This window comes from Mus musculus, chromosome 14, assembly GCF_000001635.26.
Source record: "Mus musculus strain C57BL/6J chromosome 14, GRCm38.p6 C57BL/6J".
NCBI lineage: Eukaryota > Metazoa > Chordata > Mammalia > Rodentia > Muridae > Mus > Mus musculus.
The window spans coordinates 27,112,672-27,134,074 of NC_000080.6; the positions used below are offsets into that span (position 1 = coordinate 27,112,672).

The 21,403-nt window shown below is 46.5% G+C and overlaps 1 protein-coding gene across 3 annotated transcripts in view; it reads left to right on the top strand.

The window, feature by feature from the left end:
* Positions 1–1,789: 1,789 nt before the first annotated feature.
* The window catches only part of Arhgef3 (Rho guanine nucleotide exchange factor (GEF) 3), a 289,456-nt gene continuing 269,842 nt past the window's right edge, over positions 1,790–21,403 (top strand). Inside the window, exons 1-2 of one of the 3 annotated variants that reach the window (XM_006519575.3) lie at positions 2,151–2,252; positions 2,527–2,644. The gene's annotated coding sequence lies outside the window, so the exon portion shown is untranslated. Of the gene's footprint in view, positions 2,645–21,403 lie in introns of all 3 variants that reach the window. The other 2 variants (XM_006519579.4, XM_006519574.4) reach the window with 2 other exon arrangements.

A 21,403-nucleotide genomic window follows, 5' to 3' on the forward strand; every position in this document is an offset into this window, starting at 1 on the left:
AAAATAAATAAATCTTTTTTTTTTTTTTGAGACAGATCTAGCTGAGCCTGACTTCCAACTCTTTAAGTGCTAAATTGAACACAAAGGGAAGACAATTTTGACAGGGCTGTATGGGGAGACTGTCGGGTATGGAACGGTGAGCTGGAAATCTGCTGGGCCTTCAATAAGTAGAAGCCCCTTAGTTAATTCTTTTAATTAAAAAAAACTTTTTATTTATGAGTGTGTGTCTGTATGCGAGTCACTTGCATGCAAGTAATTGAGATCCAAAGAGGACATCAGAGCTCTTTTCCTAGAACTTGAGTTTCATACAGGTGTCTATAATCCACAGACGGTGTGTGTGTGTGTGTGTGTGTGTGTACCAAAGCCCAGTTGCAAGAGTCGCTGAGCCATCTCTCTAGCCCCTACTTAATACTGCTTGAACTGTGGTGGGGATTTCCCACCACTCGAAGTGGGAGGGAAAGGTTGAGGCCTGGGGTTTGGATGTGGACATTTCCCCTGGCAATACTGTCGAGGGTGTGTGTTTCCTGAACATCACTGGGTCTCTGGTCACAGAGACTTCTTGAAGCCAGAGTGGAATGAAGATGCTTTGTGTTTAGTCCCAAAGATGAGCTGCAGGCCAATGAGAGATCACCCAGTGCTGGGAGACCATGACAAGAGCTTGCAGCAGCAAAGGTTTTTTTGTTTTGTTTTTTTTAAGGAAAGTCCATCTGGGTGGGAGACAATTCTGAACACTTCTTTCTGGCCAGAGGACCTGGACAGAAAGATCCGGGCCCCAGGAATGCTAGCAGGCAAGGTGGCTCCTACTCCAGGAGCTCGCCCTGTCATCTTTTCCTGTGGGGGTGGCAGTTAGTGCTCAGGCAAGGATCACTAGGAACTCTCCGAGCACTGATCTTGTGTCTATTTTTTTTAAGATTTATTTATTTTATGTATGTGATGGATACACTGTAGCTGTACAGATGCTTGTGAGCCATCATGTGGTTGCTGGGAATTGAATTCAGGACCTCTGTTCACACTGGTCGGCCCCACTGGCTCTGGCCCAAAGATTTATTTTTTATTAGAATAAGTTCACTGCAGCTGTCTTCAGACACGCCAGAAGAGGGCGTCAGATCTCACTACAGATGGTTGTGGTTGCTGGGATTTGAACTCAGGACCTTCGGAAGAGCAGTCCACAGTGCTCTTAACTGCTGAGCCATCTCTCCAAAGCAGCTTTTGGTATCTTAGCACCTTGGCTGAGGTTCCTCCTCTATATTCAAGGGATCCAACTGCCATCTCTGTACATGATGGCTGGTTTCATCCAGGCTTCAGGGTCTACATGTTGGGAGGTGGAATCCATATAAACTTACACGCTCTGGGCTGCTGAGAATGTTAAATTCTATCAAGCACCTAAAACGGCATGGGCCAGGTGACATGTAGAAGCAACCAGTGAGTTTTTTATTTTATTTTATTTTTTTATTTTCAGCCCCAGGGTTTACACTTTCACAACAGTCCAGAAACTACCGTTTTGTCCACAGCATTCATTAGTCCTTATTTTATGAAGTCCTGAGGTTGTATTCATTCAGCAAATAGTTTTATTTCGATTCATATGTTTATTTCTGTGTGGGTGACCCAGGCTACTGAGAGCCCTACCCTTATTGTGCTCCGCACTTACCTACAAACCATCGATTACTGACAACCTACTGGGCCCACGCTATCTTCATTTTCACCTTCAGACAGGAAAGGAGTTAGTTGGACAAGGCCTGACGTGCCCAAGATTAAACCTAGTGGCGGGGGTGGAGGCTTCATGCACAGGCTTGGGTTCTTGCTCTCCAGGGCAAGCTCTGCCACTTCGGGATGAGTTTTGCCCTCCTCCTGTCATGCTATAGTCGCGATCCAGAGCCGCCACCGGAGAGAGCCGGAGGTGGGCTGTGCACCCTTTCTGTGCTCTAGTGAACTCTCCAATTTGGGTCCTCTTTGGGTGTCAGATTTCGTCCCAAATGTCCTCCTCCCAGGCCCTTCTTAGTTTACCAGGACCCTCGGACCAGGCGTGGGACGCACGGGGACTGAGCCTTGCCTGCAAGTCTCCAAGAGTCTAGGTCAGTCCTCCGCTAGCAGCCAGGCCCGTCCTGCGGGGGGTCCCCGGGCCCGCCTCCCGCCCACGTGGCCCGCCCGGCCTCCAAGGCTCCGGCCCCGCCCCGCCCCGGGGAGCCGTCCCCGCAGTCACCGCTGCGGCCCTGTGCTTCAACCCAGCAGGGCAGAACCAGCGGGACGCCGAGGTAAGAGCAACTGGGACATCGCGTCGCGTGACCCTCCTTTCACCCGCCGCCCCCACCGGAGTTGGGTCCCCATAGCCACTTTGGGGCGCGTTGGGTAGATAGTGTCACCGCCTGCTTCTGCCTGCCTCCGCTCCTGCCAGGGACCCCCAACTTCGGTCCCCGATAGCTACTGGGAGAAAGTTCCCGGAGCCACTTCCGGGAGGGAGGCGCCACCTGTCTGGGGCGCGCCCTGTCGCAGGACTTCTCCAAGTCAGTGTCTCTGGCCACTTGGCAGGAACCCGGGTACCACCACCAGCCAGGATCCTTACGCCCGAGACCGCATCTGAGACCGCGTCTTTTAAACTGCACAGTGGACAGTTCTGAGATGGGAGGCGCCCACCCAAGGACTTAAGGTGATCGGGAATGCCTTGTAGCCAGAAGCTAGAGAGCATTTTTTTTCTGAGGGTGGAAATGATTGGAACTGGGTTTGAATCCCGGCTCCCTAGGGCTTTGCATGGTGGAGGGCGGCCCTGGCGCCAGCAGCGTCTTATCCTGGTTGGAAGGGTGCGGGAACAGAGCGGCTTGTTCCTGGAGGACTTGGCTTGCTCCGTTTATTGCTTGAACCAGGCTTGCTTCCAGAACCTAGGATGTGAATAGAAGTTGTCCGGAATGCACCGGTGGAAACTGGAAGCATTTCTTGCACTACACAGGTGTATACCTTGTTCTTTAGAGGAAGAGGATTTTGCTGTGGTTATCTTGGCTGTGGCATAGTTACATTGCACATCTGTGCTGCCTGCCGTATCCTCATCTGTAAGAGAGATGTGATACTAGCACAAAGCTTTAAAGTTTTCATAAGGTTATATGAGCACCATACTGATTGGCTCCAGGTGAATTCTCTCTGTGTTGTGTTCTTGTTGTGGCCAACGACATCAGTGTCATAGTGGGCTGGCATCTTTAACTTCCCAGTAAGGTGATATGCAAGTCCATGTTTCTTCCTCTTCTGCTTGGGATCTGACCTTACCTATCCAGCACCAGGATGCTCTGTTCAGATTAGGAAACTTGGCTTTGTAAGAATGTCTCCTGTAGTTAACCAGCTTGTGCAGAGTGTATCCGAGAATGTGGGGTTAGACATAACCTTTGCCAAGAATACTGCTGGGAATGAGGTCTTGGATGCTCTGGAAACTTGTATGTGCCTTTGGGAGTCAGAATGGATGAGATTTCTCTGGAATCCCTCCTAGCATTGGGGCCACAATCAGCTGACATCAGTGTCTCTTTCCGGGTCCGGGAGTCTGCTCTGGTCTGGCTCGAAGCCATCCTTTCATCTAGAGCAGAGTGAAGGTACTCTGCATCGTTGGTGTCTTTCTGGGCTGCACCTGTTCAGTCTCTTTCTTGAACTCCGAAAACAGGAGTGCTGAACTCCTGGGAATCCTCTGGAAAATGACACTGCAAGAAGCCTGTGTGCCACAGAAGTGGAGTCTGAATCACCTGTGGGTAATAAAGGGTCCTCACCCCTCTCGGGACAAACCCACACTTAGGGGGAGTGGAGATGGTGCATGTGTGCTGTTTTCTCTGTTTGCTCAAAGCACACATTTCATAGAAGATTCATGTCTACTAGAACATGAGAAACCCAGGCCAAGTGACTATCTAGGCAAGAAGATGATAGCAGGTCCTGGGTTAGGGATCGTAGCATTTGTGGAGCCTGTAGTATAGGGTACAGCTAATAGAAATCTGAGTTTGGGGTGTCCAAGCCTCCCAAATGCCGGCATTCCAAGCATGAACCACTGATCCCCACATTGAGAGTAGTAGTGCTGAAATCCTTTGAAGGCAGGGAACTTACAACCTTCTAATACAGCTGGCTCCACTGTGGGGATGAGGAACCAGAACTCTGTGCCCCTCTGAGGATAAGATGTGGCCTCCAGACCTCTGCTGCTCTTGTTCTTCCTGTCTGTTTCACTTCCTGATTGGCCTGCCTTCCATCCATACCCATCCAAGACAGCGTTCTGCACTTCTTGTTATCCCTGAAGTCCCTGTCCCCAGCCAGAAGTCAGGGTGCCACTGAGTCCTGTGTGAGCATCGGAGAAAGCAAAGCTCAGGAGGTTGAGCAAGAGGATCAGAAGTTCAAGGCCAGCCTGTTTTCAGAATCCAAGATAGGCAGTGGGAAAGGGGACAAAAAGAGGCAGGGGGAAAAAAGAAAAGAAAAAAAAAAGCAAAGGCATTGCCATAATCTAGAAGCCCTCAAGGTCAAGGTCTGGGTTGCTCAGGACACTGATACTGAATTGGGGTGGAGGTGGGGGTAGGGATGAGGGTGGGGGTGGGAAGGTTATTTATTTGTCTTTTTTGTTTTTTATTTTTGTATTTCTATTCTTTCTCTGATCTTTTCTGAATTATTCTGAGTCACTTTATTCATTGTGGTCTTTATTGTACTGACTGAAAACCTTGGGCCCTTAATCTTCTTAAACCTTAAGGATTTCTGCAAATAATCTCTGATTTGGATTACCTGGTGTCTATAATCAAAGAGAGGGGAAATGAAGTAGCCGTGTGTGGTTCTGATTCACTAAGGTTTTCTGGGAACATATGCACAGACAGACAGATAGACAGACAGACACAGACACAGACACACACACACACACACACACACACACACACACACACACACACACACACACACGACTTGGAAATAGTATTTTGTTTGTTTGAAACAGAGTTTGATACATAGCCAGGCTGGCCTTGAACTATCCATCCCCCTGGCTCAGCATCCACAGTGCTGGGGTTATAAGTATGTACCAGTAAACCCTGCCAAATGTTCTTGTGTTTGCTTTATTTGAGATAGGGTCTCACTCCGCAGCACAGAGTAGCCCAGACCTCACTGTAAGCCCAGGCTGGTCTCGACTTTATGGTAATCCTCCCACTTCATCCTCCACATTCTAGGATCACAATCATAAGCTACCATGGCCTGCCAGAGGTTGTCTTGAACCCCATAGCCCAGTTTAATGACTGCATTCCAAGCCATACCATGGAAGACTGGGTGTACAGCTCAGTAGAGCATTTACCTAGCATGCACGAAGCTCCAGGTTTAGTCCCCAGCACCACACAGAACGAATGCCTTTAGGAGAAAGTGCTAGACCTGTCTTGGTGCCGAGTTCCTGTTATCCAGAACATGGGCAGTGTTCTTCCCATTGGAGTTGGCAGCCCAGTGGCAAAGACAACAGATGCAGAGCTGACAACCATAGCGTGCAGGTGACATGGAAATGATAGTAGGGAAGGGTCATGCCATTGGCTAGAATGAGGGGAGGACCCTTCCCTACTATCATTTCCATGGAGGCAGAGCGGGTTTGGTGAGAGAATGTGTCTCTGAGAAGGTACACATGAGTAGAAGCCTAAGTGTGTGAGCCTGTGGATATATGGGCAAAGGCCATGCATATGGAGCTCAAGGATAGCTCTTCTTTCTCTTCCTCTAGGGTCTCAAGTAGCCCAGGCTGGCCTCAAACTCCCTATGTAGCCGAATACAACCTTATACTTCTAATACTCCTGCTTCCACCTTCTAGGCACTGGGATAAGCGGTGTGAACGACCTCACCTGGTTTATATGATGCTGGAGGTTGAGCCCATGGCTTTGTGCATGTTAGGCAAGCACTCTACCATCCAAGCCACATTGCCAGCCAGCCAGCCTGTTATCTCTTGAACACAGGGTGAGTCTGGTTGACTTGAGAAGGGGAAGGGAATGAGACAGTGTAGGAAGAGGGTCCTCCCCTCATTCTAGCCAATGGCATCATGCGCTGTGATGCTGGCTGGGAAAGCTGGTACTTCATTTTTTCAGAGGCTGTCAGCTCTGCTGCCATGCAGAGAGCTGGAGGGCAACAGGATCATCCCAGATGATTTATTTGGAAGGCAGCGGGGTCAGGGGAGAAGCTGGTTCTAAAGGTCTCCCGTAGGACTCGCTTGAGGGCACAGTCCACTGCTTCTGGTTAAATAGCTGGCACTGGTGTAATACATAATAAAGAGTCATAGGATTTGGGGGATGCCTGCACCTCTGCGCAGCCATTGAACACAGGGCTGGAAGAGCCAGTGCCTTCATTTCTCGAATGTCTCCCAACTTTTCAGAGGCACCCTCACAAGTGTGGCTAAGTTGAAACCAGTATGTCCCAGAAGGACAGGCTGGTGCACATAGCCAGAAATGGAGAAGGACAGAGAAGGTTCACAGCCTCAGAGGGTCACACATCCTTGAAGCCTGGCTGCCTCCAAGTTATTCATGGTCTTCCACTGCCTCCCACCCACAGTCACCCTTGCTGAGGTGACAGAAACCTCAGAGATGTTTGCCTATCCTTTCACTTCACTCAGTCTCCAGGGTGCCACTGCTCCATCGCTGTCTCCTCTCTCTTTTCCCTTTTGGCTAGAAAACAAATACTATCTAGCCTAAGAAATTCTGGCCATCTTCTTATTATGTACCACTGAAAGCTGTAGAATAGAGCGGGGCATGGTGCTGCTCACTCAAAATCTCAACACTTAGGTGGTGGAGGTAGGGGGAATCAGGAGTTCCTTGGCTATAGATTGAGTTTGAATCTGAGGCCATCCTGGATTACATAACACCCCGTAACAAATATATAAACATTGTAGAATAAAAAAAATGAAATTCTTTTTCTACTCACCATTGCTTCCAGAGATAATGTGTGCTTATTTTTATATGCAGGTGTGTGTGTACCTGTGAGTAGCATTGTGTGTGTGTGCATGTGTGCACACACTCACATACCTGTGCCATTTATTGTATGTGTGTGGAGAGCAAAGGACAACTAGGGGATTGAATTCAGGTCATCAGGCTTGGTAGCAGATGCCTTTACTAGCTAAGCCATCTGTAAAAGCTGTCATACTTGAATCATTTAAATGTATTATTCAGCAATTAATTTTTCTCCATTTAGCTATGTCTAAGAGTGCTTTCTCTATCCACATGTCGGTAAAACTTTACATAAATGCGTGTGGGCATATGTTTACTTTCTCTTAAGTATATATGTGGCAGTGTTTGGGGGGAGGTAGTAATGCTGAGCACTGCATTCAGGGTCCCTCACATTTTAGGCTTGTGCTCCATGCTTAGCTTCATACTTAGCCCAAGTTACCGGGTCACATGTTAACACCATTTGAAAAGCGTATCTGCCATGATGGCTCTATCTCACAGCCCACACCAGGGGACGTGGGCTTCAGTTTCTCCACATCCTAAAGTCCGTCTTTGTGATCACTGCCATTCTGGTGGCTGGCCGGTGTTCTTGATGTGGCTTCTTTTGACTTGTGTTTCCCTGATGTCTGATGATGGAGATTGAGAGAGCATCTCTTCATGTGCTCATTGGCCACCTGTGTTGCATCTTTAGAGGGATATGCCTTTTGCCCATTTAAAGATTTATTTAAAAGAATTATTTATTTATTTTACGTATGTAAGTACACTGTAGCTAACTTCAGACACATCGGGAGAGGGCATCAGATCCTGTTACAGATGGTTGAGAGCCACCATGTAGTTGTTGGGAATTAAACTCAGGACCTCTAAAAGAGCAGTCAGTGCTCTTAACCTCTGAGCCATTTCTCCAGCTCCCTTATTTATTTATGTTGTATTTGTGTGCATGTATCATGGTGCATGCTCAGCCGTCAGCTCTGTGGAGCCTCCTCTCTCCTTCCACACTTATATGGCTTTTGGGAATCTAACTCAGGATGCCAGGTGTCTATGTAAGGGTTTTCTTGCTATGAAGAGACACCATGATCACAGCAATTCTTATAAAGGGAAAGCATTTAACTATTCTGGCTTACAGTTTCCGAGGTTTAGTCCGTGATTGTCATGACGAGGAACATGGCAGTGTGCAGGCAGACATGGTGCCGGAGCAGGAGCTAACAGTTCTAAATCTTGATCCTCAGGCAGCAGAAGGAGACTGGACACCACACTGGGCGTAGCTTGGGCATAGGAAACTTCAAGGCCTGTGACCTCGGTGACATACTTCCTCCAAGAAGGCCACACCTCCTAATAGTGCCACTCCTTATGGGTCAGGCGTTCAGACACTGGAGTCTGAAGGCCATTCCTATTCATACCACCAAACCAAGCATACTTATAAGCCATTCTGCTGTCTCTCATTTGCTTAGTTTAAAATTGGGTTATGTAGCTCTTTATTATGAGTAGAAAGGGTTCTTATGTATTCTAGGTTCAACCCCTCAGCAGGTAAGCACTTTTCAATTTCTTTTAAAAAATATTCTTTCCCTTTCTTGATAGTACCTTTTCAAAGCATAATGTCTTAATTTTGGTGGCATTTATATATTTTTAAAATCTTGCTTCAGCTTTTATTACCATACCTAAGAAACTTTGGCTTATTAAGGCCATACATGTTTATGCCTACATTTTAGTAGAAGAGTTTTATATTTCAGATCTGAGATTCCAGTCTTGGATCCACTGAGTTAACATTTTTTGGTGTGAGGTAGAAATTCAGCTGCTGCTGCAGCTCCTCCTCCTCCTCCTCCTCCCCCTCTTCCTCCTCTGCTGCCTCCTCCTCCTCCTCCTCCTCCTCCTGCTCCTCCTCCTCCTCCTCCTGCTCCTCCTGCTCCTCCTTCACCTCCTGCTCCTCCTGCTCCTCCTGCTCCTCCTCCTCCTCCTCCCCCTTTTCCTCCTCTGCTGCCGCCTCCTCCTCCTCCTCACCTGCTTCCTTTTCTTCTTCTTCTTCTTCTTCTTCTTCTTCTTCTTCTTCTTCTTCTTCTTCTTCTTCTTCTTCTTCTTCTTCTTCTTCTTCTTCTTCCTCTTCTTCTTCTTCTTTTGGAGACAAGGTCTCTCTATGTAATCTTTGCTGCCCTGGACCCCTCCACATAAACCAGGCTGCTCTTTAACTCACAGAGATCTGCCTGCCTCTGCTTCCCAAGTGCTGAGACCAAAGCTGTAATAGGACCGAAGGCTTAGGCACCAGGTCCCACCAGTTTCATTCCTTTGCATATGAGTATCAGGAGACTGAGTTAGGAGGATCACAAAAGCCCAAGAGTTTGTGGTCAGTCAGGGCTGCATAGCAAGACTTGTCTTTAAAAACAAAAATTGCCAGCCCCGTGGCACACACCTTTAACCTCAGCACTCAGGATGCAGAGACTGGTGCATCTCTGTGAGTTCAAAGCCAGCCTGGTTTACATAGTGAGTTCCAGGCTAGCCAGAACCCAGTGTCAAATAAAAACAAATTCCACAGATTAGTCTCTGTTGCATTGACTTTATGAGCTTGCTAAAAACCTGTAGGCTATAAAAATGAGCATTTCTACACTCTCAGAGCTGTCCCTTCACCGGTGCGTTTCCTGTCAGGGCCGCAGTGCGTGTTCTCCGGGCTGAGGCAGCTTTAGTATGACTTCTCTAACTTTGTCTTTTTTTCAAGCAGTTATTCTGTGCCTCCCATGAGTTTTAGGGTGAGCTTGTTGATGTCTATAAAAAGGCGGCTATAATTTTTTATAAATTATGTTTGTTTGTTTGTTTATTTATTTATTTATTTATTTATTTATTGGTATGTGTCAGTGTCTCTGTGTACCTATGCCACATGTATGTGGGTGGCCAAAGAGATCAGAAGAAGGCCTTAGATCCCCTGGGACTAGTTATGGGCTATTGTGAGGTACCTGATGTAGGTACTTGGAACCATCCTGGGGTCCTCTGAAAAAGGAAGAAACAAGCGTTCTGGAAATGCTGAGACGTGTCTCTAGCCCACCGCTGAGATTTCAGTAGGAGCTCTGTGGACAGTGTAGGTAGCTTGAGGAGTTTGTCTGTTAACAACATTTAATATGGAACAGGAGTTGCTTTTCCCTGGGGGTGTCTCTCACTCAGCTTCTCCAGTCACTAACTCTGAGGAGGAAACACCCAGAGGTGGGCCTTTCGGGCCATGCTGATACAAAGGCAGGAATGTATACTGTTACTCTTTGTCTAACATAGTAACCCAGTGAGGTTAGTGAGAGTCCAAGGCTGCAGACCTTGGACAAGATGTTTCACTACTGAGTTGGTGAGGCAACCCTGGCTTCCTTTACGCCTGGGGTGGGGACTATAGGAGGCTGGTACCTTTGTATCGCCCCTCCCCTCAGAGAAGGGGTGAGAGCTGGGGGCCCTGTAGCCCTGCAGAAACCAGCTGGAAGTGAGGGCTGGGCAGACCTTATCTGTGTGGAGGTAGAGGAAAGCAGTGTTTGTATCATAATTTGAAGAATGAAATAAAGAAATCATAAAAGAATAATGTCCCATACTGAATGTTTAGTGTATTTATGTGTTCCAGATGTGTTCTGGCAGAAATCAGATTTTAGTCTTAAGGGATTAAAAAAATAAGTGACTACATTCCCATCACTGGGAAGAAACCCCCTTCCCCTTTTTTGGGGAAACTTTGTATTCCAAATGTAAGTAACAATTTTGGAAACCACAAATGAAACTGAATTTACTCATCCAGCTACAGCGAGGTGCTGTCATTTTAAACAAAAGCATTGCTTGTGTGTGCTGTGTGCTTTGAGTTATTTATCATTGCTTTCAAAGGGGCAATTAAAAAAGTCCTAACTGGGGCCGAGATTTTGATTTGTTTCCAAGGGAGATAGTTAGGTGCAATAGAAGCTGTTTTTGAAATCTTCTAAAAATCTCAGCTCTCCTGGCTTAGCAGACGCTTCTCACTTAAGCTGTTACACCAGGCAGTTCACGGAGCTTTGGTTTCCACCCTTCAGTGTGAGGGTGAGTGCAGGCGCACGGAAACTTAGGGGAAAAACACAATGATACCATCAGGCCCCCAAACCAGGAAGCACGTTCCAGAGTTGAGGTTTGGTGCCTTAACGCTTGCCCAGTCTGGAAGGTTCAGCTAAATGACCTTGGGTAACCTCTGGCTATGACACATCTCCCAAGGGGTGGGGAGGACAGTTTCTCTCCAGCATGACTTTAGTTTTTATAAAAGCCCTTTGCAGCCTTGCGTGCTCTAGCGACTTTCTCAATAGATCCCTTGCGTTTGGTATGTTCTGGGCCAGCATTATGAGTCAGACAATAGTTAGATGACCACCCATGTTCTTTTGAGTTGAGAGAGCTGGTAAATGAGTGGGGAGAGATGCCTGTTCTGTAGCTTTACCCCATGGTACCAATAAATGCAGGTAAAGAAAGTTAGCCCATTATCTTTTAGAATCAGATGCTAATGCTGCTGCCGCTATATTTTATTAAACATTTATTAGGTGGTGGAATGGATTGCTTTTTTTTTTTTAACTGTGGCCTGTCATAGAAATCAGTCTAGACTGAAATCTCCGTGTGTATGTGTGCATACACACGTGCGCCTAAGGCAAAGGGACAGTGAGGTGGTGTCTCGCTCTGTAGTCTCCTATAAGTCTCCTATGATAATTCTTTTCTGTACCGCTCTAGATTGTTGTTACCTTTCAATTGTGCTTGATGGTTCCACTGAACTTATTTCACAAATGAGTCAAAATGTGATCTTTGAAAAGTGCCATGCTAGGCAGTTGTAGTCTTCATGCCCATTTCACAGGTGGAGAAACTGAGATCCAGAGAGATCAGGTCAGGTATCCAGGGTCCTAATGCTGCTGAGAGGAGGAGCCAGGAGCGCTGTTTTCCTTTTTTAGCTTTTTGAGACAATGTTTTCCTATGTAGCTCAGGCTGGCCTTGAACTTGCACAAGTTATAACTTAGCCTGTTGCCATTGGAGGCCTGTATCCCAATACTTGCTTCTGTTCTTTGATTTGAAACCAGAAAGTCAGAGTCCTATTACAGCTTCATAATATGTCCAAAGCAGGCCGTGGGGATCTGAGCCCCAGAACCAGGAACAACAAAAAAGTTCATGGACTGAATCCATATCATATACCTTCTTCTGCCTAATGAATTGCTATCTATCGGAAGAACTAGTCACATTACTAGGAAATTATTATCAGTCACCCATCTAAGATTGTACGCAAAAAACAAATGCACATTCTATGAAGATCTGAATAAAACATACACAGATACTGTTTTTCTGGGTTGTCATATTTTGTGGGTTTTTTTTATCTTGTTCATCTGATGACTTGAAATTTCATGCAAGTTCTGGTTCTTAGAGATGGCTCCGATAGAAATCACTTGTTTCGAGTGTCTGTTAGTATCTAGAGAGAAAAGTATTAGTGGGGTATATAATCTATCAGCTATTTATTGAGAAATTTACTTTTAGGAATTGCTTATGTAGTTGTGGAGACCCTATGAGTGCAAAATCTGCAGGGTGGCCAACAGGCTAGGGACCCAGAGAAAAGTTGAAGTCACAGTCCTACATGGTCCCCTTTTGTTTGGGTTGGTCAGTCAGTTTCTGTCAATATTGTTAATTCCTTTTTGTTTTTGTTTTACAAGACAGTATTTCTCCATGTAGCCCAGGCCATCCTGGAATTCATTGTGTACAAGGCTGACCTCAAACTTAGAGATCTGCCTGCCTCTGCCTCCCGAGTGCAGGTATTAAAGGAATAGCCTGTCAAGGCTTTTAACTGGTTGAATGAGGTCATCTCATACACTGGAGAATAATAAATCTGCTTTACAATAAGCCTTTGTTTTACAGTAGCATGGTCACTTGGTTTAAACAAGCTGCTACTCGAAACCAATCATGTCAGAGAGTAGGATACTGCTTGAAGTTTTTCAGAAGGGACACGAGGCAGTAGGTAGAAACAGGCGTGTGTCTGAGATGCACCCCCTTTCTCAGGAACAGTTCTAACCCCTTCTGATGTCTCATGTAGTCCAGACTGGCCTTGAACTTGCAGTGTAGCTGAACTCCTGATCTTCCTCTTATCACCACATCCCAAGTGTAGGGATCACAGCAGAGGACACCACAGCCTGCTTTGTGGCCCCTCATGCAGTTGTGGACACACACTGCGAAAGGATACTTCATGAAGACATCTCAGCATTTCGGTCAAAGTCAGACCATTTGTGTGACCACAGTGCCATGGGATTGTAGTGAGACCAAGCCATCCCTATTGCTGAGGGATGGCACAGCACCCTTCTGATGTCAAAGCATCATACTTCATTCACGCTCATGGTGATGCTCATATAAACCACTCAGCTCCCAGCTCTAGAAATACCACATATGTATTGTATCTTGGTGGGATGCCTGAAACCTGACACTGACAAAATAGCTACAATCCTGGCTTATATATTGACTGTATTTTTAATATGTTGTATGTATGAGTGCATGTTGTGGCGTGTATGTAGATGTCAGAGGACAACTGTGGGGAGCTACTTCTATCCATTCTTGGGTTGTAGGAACTGAACTCAAATTCTTAGGCTTGCATGAAAAGCACTTTACATGCCGAGTCATCTCATTGACCCATGTGTTTTTGTTTTTGTTTTGTTTTTTTTTTTAACTGTTATTTTACCTTTTTTTTTTAAAAAGAAAACATTTTAAAGAATTATGTATGTATGTATGTATGTATGTATGTATGTATGTGAGTACACCATCCCTGTCTTCAGACACACCAAAAGAAGGCATCAGATCCCATCACAGATGGTTGTGAGCCACCATGTGGTTGCTGGGAATTGAACTCAGGACCTCTGGAAGAGCAGTCTGTGTTCTTACCGCTGAGCCATCTCTCCAACCCTCCCCTTGCCCCCCCTTTTAAGGTTTAGCTATGCACGGTGGCACAGCCCTATAGTCCAAATAGCAAAGAAGTTGAAGCAGGAAGATCGAGCACACAAGCTGTGAATATCTGAGGCTTTCCAGTTGGTAATTTAGCCTGGATAAAGAGTAAAGTCCCAGGTGCCACAGGGCATCTCTGTAATCCCAGCAACCAGGAGGCAGAGATGGGAGGATCTTGAGTTTGAGGTTAGCTTGGACCACATCATGAGATGCAAAAATCCTAGTTCTGGGTATAGCTCAGTGGTAGAGGTCTTGCCTAGTGTGGATAAGGCCCTGAGTTAGATCTCTAGAACCATTCAAGAAAAATAAAAAAATCCTTCTCTCCCTCCCTACATCTCCTCCCAGTTTTTTTTTTTTTCCAGGTTCTTTTCAGTTCTCTAACTTTCTGTCTCACACTCCCGCCTCCCCCAGACAGAGTTTCTAAAACTCGGAGATCCACCCACCTCTGCCTCCCCAATGCCAGGATCAAGAGCCTGTGCCATCGCTGCCCCCCTAAAGATTGATTTATTTATGTATTTTACATATATGGTACTTTGTCTGCATGTACATCTGCACAGCAGAAGACAGCATCAGACAGCTGTGAGCCTCCACGTGGGCGCTGAGAATTGACCTGAGAACTTGTGGAAGAGCAGGGAGCACACTTATCCACTGAGCCATCTCTCCTGTGTCTTTTATTCTGAAAACAATTATGATGAATGCCTATGACATAGCATCTACCATCTTATTTGTATGTAAGTTTGTTTTGCCTGCTTGCTTGTGCAGGTTTGTTTGGGTGCTTCTGTGGAGCCAGAGGTCAGGTGTGTTCCTCAACGGCTCCACACCTAATGTTTTAAAATTGTATTTTATTATTATTTTTTGAGGATTTCACACATGAGTACCATCTTTACATCATTTTCACCCTTCCCTCTCCCCCTTCAACTCCTCCCATGCCTTCCCAAACCCTTCTCTACTTCATAACAACGTCTCTAATTATCATTACTGCATACACACATGTATATGTAGGTATAACCCATCGAAGTCATTTAGCGTGGCTCATATGTGCATCTCTTTCCCGGCTAAACACTTATGACTGGATAACCTATCAGGGGTCTCACTTCTGGAGAAGACTTTCTTGTGCTCCCTCAGCAGCCATGAATTAGTTGTAGTTCTTCATCTAGGCGTGAAGCCTTGTGAGTTTCCTCCATCTTTGTTGACATGTCATTTTGTGGTGTGCTTGGGCAGGGCCTTCTTTAGTGACCACCTTGTATGAATTCATGGGTGCAGCTCTCTGTCGTGTACAGATTACACTGTCTCTTAGCAGGCATCCTGGAGCTCTGGTTCTTAGGAGCTTTCTGCCCCGTACCCCATTCCGGTCCCTGACCTTTAGATGATGTAAGGGTTGTGCTGTAGACTCTGAAGAGGGGATGGCTGCCCCAGTCAGATGCTCTCTGCATTTCAAGCAGTTGTGGACTTCTGTGATGGTCTCCGCAGCAAAAGGAAGCTTCTTTGGTGAGGGGTGAGCGCTTCACCTACCTGTGAGTATAAGGATAGGTGTTTAGAAAGCGGTTGGGAGTTACTGGTTTAGGAACATGGCAGGACTACATTCTCTTCTAGGATCTATGACCTCACCAGCCAAATGTACTTGGCTCGCTTTACCATCTCAGCAGGGAAATCCCTCTTGTTGAGTTGGCCTTGGATCCAGTTAGGTAGCTGTTGGTTATTCCTGAGATAAAAGTGCCACACTGCACTCCCCAGGACGTCTTGTCAGGCTGGGGCTTGCCGAGGTTCTCAAGCTTAATAGCTGGCCAGAACTTTTTTTTTTGGAGACAGGGTTTCTTTGCCACCTTTTCTAGCACTGGAATTATAGGTGCACACTGCACGCAATGCCTGGCTTTTACCTGAGCAGTGGGGAGCCAAACTGAGGTCTTCATGCGTGTGTAGAAAGTGCTTTATCCATGGAGTCAATTCCCTAGCCTCTTTATCTTAACTCTTCTTAAACATCCAGTTCAGGAGGGATAATATATTCACGGTTTTATCTGGGAGATGGGAACTGTTTACTTCGCAGTGATCTCCACCTCCTCATCCCCTTCGTCTCTGTGACTTGCAGTTCTCTGAGTGTTTCATGTAAGGGCACTCCTGACCTGTCCCACTTAACAGCATGCTTTGGGGAGTCATCAGAATTGCCTTCCTTCTCGGATGTATAATATTCCATTGGAGGTATGTGCCATGTACCCGCTAGTCATTCATCTGTCAACGTGGACTCATTGCCTCCATCTTTTGGTTACTGTGAATAAAACTGCCATCCCAGTTCCCTTTGAACACATCAGTTCTATTAGCTTGAGCCTCCATGTCCCCTTCCCAACGGCCCCTCCAGGGTGTCTAGTGATTGGCATCATCGCTAGCCCCAGTGGCTAGCTCTCTGGTACCAACTGGTCTGGCCACCAGCACTGTTTGGTGTGGCTGGCCCCATTCTCTTCTTGAAACCTTTTCTTCCCTGGCCTCCAGGATCCTTTCCTCCCCTCTTCCTCCACCCTCAGTGACCAAGAAGAACTCCATCCTCTGGTGGCTCAGGCCTGATGGGCTCTCAGCTCTTTCCCGGTCTCACTCAGCAGAGATCCCACTTGCCTCTGCCCTCACCCTTGTCTGTACTCAGACTGTGGCTGCTGCTCACTGCCTGTGCTCCCGTGCTCAGCCATCTTGTACAGGCCAGTCCTCTCACCCAGTTGCTGCTGGTCTCCCAGCTTGTGTCATCTCTTTTCAGCTTGTTCTCTACTCACAGCCTAAGGAATCTTTCTAAAGAATTGGGAGGTCTCCACTCAGAATGTTCTAGTAGCTCATACATGGCCAAAGCCCTAACATGGCCACCAACCCCATGTGATCTGGGTGTCTCCTCTTCAATTAATATCTTAGTTTGCTCTTCCCATATTCTAGCCACATCAGCCTTGTCTTAGTTTGGGTTCCATCACTGTGAAGAGACACCATGACTACGGCAATTCTTTTAAAAGATTTTTTTATTTTATGTATGTGATTACACTGTAGCTGTCTTCAGACACACTAGAAGAGGGCATCAGATCCTATAACAGATAGTTATGAGCCACCATGTGGTTGCTGGGAATTGAACTCAGGACCTCTGGAAGACCAGCGCTCTTAACCACTGAGCCATTTCTCCAGCCCCAGACTATGGCATCTCTTATAAAGGAAAACATTTAATTGTGGCAGAAAACATGGTAGTTTGCAGGCAGACATGGTGCAGAGGCTGAGAGTTCTAGGACTTGATCCAAAGGCAGCCAGGAGGCTCTTTTTTTCTTCACCGGGTGGAGTTTGAACACTCAAAGCCAGCCTACACAGTGAAGCACTTCCTCCAACAAGGCCACACCTCTTCCAACAAGCCATCCCTCCTAATAGTGCCACTTGCCACGGGCCAAGCATTCAAACCACCAAAGCTTCAATACAGCTCCTCAGGCAGACACAGCAGGACCTATAATGACCTTCTCCCTACGTGTGACGGAAGAGACCTGGAGGTAGCGAGAGATGGAGCACAGGTTCTGAGGTCTCCAACTGAATCTGTGTGGTTGGAGTAGAGTCAGAAAGGGAAGAGGAAACCAAGAGAGGAATGGAGAGAAATTAATGAGTCGATCAATGTCCTTGTTGAAGTAAGACACAGAAAGGAAAAGAACTCACTGAGCACTAGGTGTTACTTTTCTTCTGGTGCCAGAATCCTGAAAGCATGGCAGAGGCTGAGCATGGACTTCGTCCAGGGTCCAGCAAGCCCATTTGTGGGCTGTCATCCAGAAGGGTTGAAAGCAGTGGTTCAAAGAGGTGTGTGCACATTCACGTTCACATCCAAACCATCACAACAGCCAAGATATAGCAACAGTCCAAGAATGGGTTCTTGGATAAATGAACAAAGCTTGGTATAGACCTACAATGAAATATTGATGTCTTAAATTAATCAAGAGATTCAGACACGTCCTACAAATGTCTACGTCCCGAGGACATGGCGCTAAGTGCAACAAGTCAGGCAGAAGGGACAATCTGTGATGCTACTTATAAGATACCAAGAATTAGACCAGCTCAGAAACAGAACAGTGGAGGTCCTAGGAACTGTGGGAGCTGAGGGGAGAAAGAACAAGGAGTTCTTGCCTAGTAGGCACAGAGCTTCTATCTGGGATAAATAGATATCTGGAAATGACGGAGATCATGGCTGCAAAGCACTGTGACTTTGCTTGATGTTGCAAATTGTGTGCTTGACTGACTCTAGTACATGGTGGTTTGAATCAGAATGGCTGCCATAGGCTCATAGGTTTGACACCTGGTCCCCAGTTTGTGGAACTCTTTGGGAAGTAGTGTGGCCTTGTTAGAGGAGGTGTGCCCCTGGGGTTGGGCTTTGAGGTTTCCAAAGACTCCCTGTGTGGTCTCTCTGTCTCATGATTGTGTTTCAGGATGTGAGCTTTCAGTTGTTCCTGCTGCCACTCCTACACCCTGCCATCATGGAGGCTAACTCCCTGCAACTTAAGCCCATGTAAGCACTTTATTTCATAAGTTGCTTTGGTCGTGGAGTTTTATTACAGTAATAGATAAGTAACTAAGATAAGTTTTACCACCATAAAAATCAAGACTAAGAAGAGTCAGTGTGAATACTACAGAGATGTTCCTGGAGTTGTTTTGTTTTTTTCCCTTTATAGATGACAGGTCAATACTTTTGGAGCATGTAGTGAAAAAGCATGCGCGGAAAAGAATTGGTGGCAATGATGATGCTATTAGTGGTAGAGATGGTAGTGCTGGTAATGGTGGGGATGGTGGGGATGCAGGTGATGGTGGAGATGCTGGTGATGGTGGTAGTGGTGATGATGGTGGTGGTGTGGGTGGTGTTAGTGGTGGTGGGGATGGTGGAAATACAGGTGATGATGGTGAAGATGCTGGTGATGGTGGAGATGCTGGTGATAGTGCTGATGGTGGTAGTGGTGATGGTGGTGATGGGTGACAGTGAACATAAGGGTGATATAAACTCACAGGACTCCAAGGCTCCCCTGTGGAGCATTGGGAATCTACTGCCACAATGGGATCTTGAGGTGCAGGTCAGCATCCCCTCAGGGGCCAGTGCTGGGGAAAGAGGATGATGTTCCCATGTTTTCTTAGTGATGCTGGGCAGGGCAGCTGGACTGGGTCAGATGGGTGCAGCCCAGGACTGGAGTCCATGTGAGTCACAGCTTACCTCCTGTGGAACAAAGGGATCCAGCAGGGAGGGGCAGCTTGTGACTCAGAGGCCACTGCTGTTCCTCCAGGCACCCCTCCCCCACCCCGGGATTTCCTCTGTGGAGTGGGGAAATTCACACCACTTTCTGGGCACCAGGCTGTACCCCCAGAATGGAGCATGTATCTAGAGTCAGGTTTGACTATAGAAAGAGCTGCACTCCAATCACTAGAGCAGTGGTTCTCAACCTGTGGGTCGTGACCCGTTTTAGGGGTCACCTAAGACCATCAGAAAACAGATATTTACATTACGATTCATAAGAGTAGCAAGATTACGGTTAGGAAGTAGAAATGAAAACAGTTTTATGGTTGGGGGTCACCATGGCACGAGGAAGTGTGTCACAAGGGTTGCAGCACTGGGAAGGTTGAGAACCACTGCTCTAGCCTCTTTGCAATCCAGCCTGAGGCTCTTCCAGTATGTGGCAAACCTTTCTGACAGCGTATGGAAACCTCAGCAGTCTCTCCTCCCAGAAAATAAAATGGTTTTCTGGGGATGGAGCAGCCTACCTCAGGCCATACAGGTGACAGAACCACACCTCACCGTCACCAGCTCAGGAGCCTGGACTTGCCACCGTGCAAACACGTGGAAGGAGAGGCTCCAAAATGTGATGTAGTTCTAGGCTCAGGCTTGTGGAGAAGATGTGAACAGTTTCCCTCACTCTGTGAAGAGAGTTAGAAAACGCAGGTAATGATACTTCACAATGAGAAAGACACGCTCGGCCTTGGCAGTGGATCAGCAACCAGGGTACAGTGTCCCAGGGTAGTTCTCGGGATTGTGGGTACCAGATAGTGCTCATTGTGTTCTGCCTGGGCTGTCACAGATAGGGAGGTTCGTGTAAGATGGTAATGCATTGTGGAAGTACCACAGTCCTTTGAGCAAGTGGCCATAGTTGTGAAGATATAGGTATCAAATAGGTGCAGTGTAGTTTACCGTTGAGGACACAAACCAGAAACCACACTTCTAAGGCATTCTTGTTTTCTGTGTGTAAAAGACCAGATTGGTTTATGAGAAGAAGCTGCCTCTTCCAGGATTTTTTCCTTTTCCTTTTCCTTTTCCTTTTCCTTTTCCTTTTCCTTTTCCTTTTCCTTTTCCTTTTCCTTTTCCTTTTTCTTTTTCTTCTTTCTCTCTTCTCTTCTCTTCTCTTCTCTTCTCTTCTCTTCTCTTCTCTTCTCTTCTCTTCTCTTCTCTTCTCTTCTCTTCTCTTCTCTTTTCTTTTTTTTTGAGACAGGGTTTTGAACTCAGAAATCTACCTGCCTCTGCCTCCCAAGTGCTGGGATTAAAGGTGTGCACCACCACTGCCCAGCTAGGAATTTTTATTTGAAAGAGATTGTGGGAAATATGTAACTACCCTTGCCAGTCCTTCCTTTCTTGATGAATGTGGCCTTGACACCAAGCCTGAAGAGTCTTAGTCTCATAAATGAGGGGCAGAGGAGACTGTTTTAATCAATATCTTAATCCCCTGCAATTTTATCCAAGTGGCTTACCTGGTGGCAAGACCTAACTGACCCATTTATATGGTCCTTCCTCAATTTCCCTTTTCCTTTAAAATTAATAGTAAAATTAGTGAGAACTCCAAGCACTCCTGTGTTTACAGGAGGAGTCCATCATTCATTTATTTATTCATTCACTCAATCTACATGTATGTATAGAGTGATATAACAGCAGGAACTTTTTCTACTGAGTGGAAGAAGTAATGAATTTTAGAATAAGGACCGACAATAGGGCTCAAGTGGCTAAAGAGGTCTGCTGCCAAGTCTGAGAATCTGAGTTCAATTTCAGGGACTTGCATGATGAAAGAATGTAAGTTGTCTTCTGATTTACATGTGTGCACATATGCGCGTGCACACACACACACAAATGTAAATTTACTAACAATGAGGAGTGAGTTGCTCGTTGAAGTTGTATGATGTTCTGTTCATATTCTCTTTACTTTTATACTCTGAACTTATATATATATATAATATATCACTTACTGAAGTGCAAGGTCCTGTGCTAGGGGCTAGGAGGCATGGGTGGCCATTGCTGGCTCAGACCTGGTCCTTCTGGCATCAGTAGCCTCATTCAGGAAACAAATTAATCACATAGTCACATGAATGCAAGAGATGTTACAGCCCGGAAGTATGCAGTTCTAGGCCGAGGGACCAGTGTCTGTAGTGTAGACCCTCTAGCCAGAACTGCAACAGAGAGTAGGAGGGTAGGTGGGGTGAGGGGTGCTTAAGCCCAGGACTGCAGAGGAAAACAGGAGCATTGCAGTGTGAGTGTGTTGACTCCTGCAGTTATGGCCGGAGGTCACTTTGGTCCCTCCTCATGTTGAACCTACGGTGTGATGGAAGGGACATCAACGGAGACC